Source organism: Drosophila grimshawi, unplaced genomic scaffold (genome assembly GCF_018153295.1).
Source record: "Drosophila grimshawi isolate 15287-2541.00 unplaced genomic scaffold, ASM1815329v1 contig_193, whole genome shotgun sequence".
NCBI lineage: Eukaryota > Metazoa > Arthropoda > Insecta > Diptera > Drosophilidae > Drosophila > Drosophila grimshawi.
The window spans coordinates 23,941-26,600 of record NW_025062966.1 but is presented as its reverse complement, the minus strand read 5'-3'; positions in this window follow the sequence as shown (position 1 = coordinate 26,600).

Below are 2,660 nucleotides of genomic sequence, written 5' to 3'. Positions count from 1 at the left end.
GAAACTTAAAACGTCAATTTCGCGAAATGACTTCGAGACTACATATTTTCAGCTTTTGATGCAGAATCAAAATATATAAAAAGGGCTTCATAATGTTGAAAGAAATTCTAACTTCTGACAATTATTGGCGAAGATACATCCGTTTGAATTTGGAAACAGAAACTTAAAACGTCAATTTCTCGAAATGACTTCGAGACTACATATTTTCAGCTTTTGATGCAGAATCAAAATATATAAAAAGGGCTTCATAATGTTGAAAGAAATTCTAACTTCTGACAATTATTGGCGAGGATACATCCGTTTGAATTTGGGAAAAGAAACTTAAACCGCCAATATCTCGAAATGACTTCGAGACTACATATTTTCAGCTTTTGATGCATAATCAAAATATATTAAAAGGGCTTCACAAAGTTGAATGAAATTCTAACTTCTGACAATCATTGCGAAGATACATCCGTTTGAATTTGGAAACAGAAACTGAAAACGTCAATTTCTCGAAATGACTTCGCGACTACATATTTTCAGCTGTTGATGCAGAGTCAAACATATATAAAGAGGGCTTCATAATGTTGAAAGAAATTCTGACTTCCGACAATTATTGGCGAAAATACATCCGTTTGAATTTGGAAACAGAAACTTAAAACGTCAATTTCTCGAAATGACTTCGAGACTACATATTTTCAGCTTTTGATGCAGAATCAAAATATATAAAAAGGGTTTCATAATGTTGAAAGAAATTCTAACTTCTGACAATTATTGGCGAAGATACATCCGTTTGAATTTGGAAACAGAAACTTAAAACGTCAATTTCTCGAAATGACTTCGAGACTACATATTTTCAGCTTTTGATGCAGAGTCAAAATATATAAAAAGGGCTTCATAATGTTGAAAAAAATTCTGACTTCTGCCAATTATTGGCGAAGATACATCCGTTTGAATTTGGAAACCGAAACTTAAAACGTCAATTTCTCGAAATGACTTCGAGACTACATATTTTCAGCTTTTGATGCAGAGTCAAAATATATAAAAAGGGCTTCATAATGTTGAAAGAAATTCTAACTTCTGACAATTATTGGCGAAGATACATCCGTTTGAATTTGGAAACAGAAACTTCAAACGTCAATTTCTCGAAATGACTTCGAGACTACATATTTTCAGCTTTTGATGCAGAGTCAAAATATATAAAAAGGGCTTCATAATGTTGAAAGAAATTCTGACTTCTGACAATTATTGGCGAGGATACATCCGTTTGAATTTGGAAACAGAAACTTAAAGACGTCAATTTCTCGAAATGACTTCGAGACTACATATTTTCCGCTTTTGATGCAGACTCAAAATATATAAAAAGGGCTTCATAATGTTGAAAGAAATTCACACACACGACAATTATTGGCGAAGATACATCCATTTGAATTTGGAAACAGAAACTTAAAACGTCAATTTCTCGAAATGACTTCGCGACTACATATTTTCAGCTTTTGATGCAGAGTCAAAATATATAAAAAGGGCTTCATAATGTTGAAAGAAATTCTAACTTCTGACAATTATTGGCGAAGATACATCCGTTTGAATTTGGGAAAATAAACTTAAAACGTCAATTTCTCGAAATGACTTCGAGACTACATATTTTCAGCTTTTGATGCAGAGTCAAAATATATAAAAAGGGCTTCATAATGTTGAAAGAAATTCTGACTTCTGACAATTATTGACGAAGATACATCCGTTTGAATTTGGAAACAGAAACTTAAAACGTCAATTTCTCGAAATGACTTCGAGACTACATATTTTCAGCTTTTGATGCAGAATCAAAATATATAAAAAGGGCTTCATAATGTTGAAAGAAATTCTAACTTCTGACAATTATTGGCGAAGATACATCCGTTTGAATTTGGAAACCGAAACTTAAAACGTCAATTTCTCGAAATGACTTCGCGACTACATATTTTCAGCTTTTGATGCAGAGTCAAAATATATAAAAAGGGCTTCATAATGATGAAAGAAATTCTAACTTCTGACAATTATTGGCGAAGATACATCCGTTTGAATTTGGAAACAGAAACTTAAAACGTTAATTTCTCGAAATGACTTTGAGACTACATATTTTCAGCTTTTGATGCAGAGTCAAAAAATATAAAAAGGGCTTCATAATGTTGAAAGAAATTCTAACTTCTGACAATTATTGGCGAGGATACATCCGTTTGAATTTGGAAACAGAAACTTAAAACGTCAATTTCGCGAAATGACTTCGAGACTACATATTTTCAGCTTTTGATGCAGAATCAAAATATATAAAAAGGGCTTCATAATGTTGAAAGAAATTCTAACTGCTGACAATTATTGGCGAAGATACATCCATTTGAATTTGGAAACAGAAACTTAATACGTCAATTTCTCGAAATGACTTCGAGACTACATATTTTCAGCTTTTGAAGCAGAGTCAAAATATATAAAAATGGCTTCATAATGTTGAAAGAAATTCTAACTTCTGACAATTATTGGCGAAGATACATCCGTTTGAATTTGGAAACCGAAACTTAAACCGCCAATATCTCGAAATGACTTTGAGACTACATATTTTCAGCTTTTGATGCAGAGTCAAAATATATAAAAAGGGCTTCATAATGTTGAAAGAAATTCTAACTTCTGACAATTATTGGCGA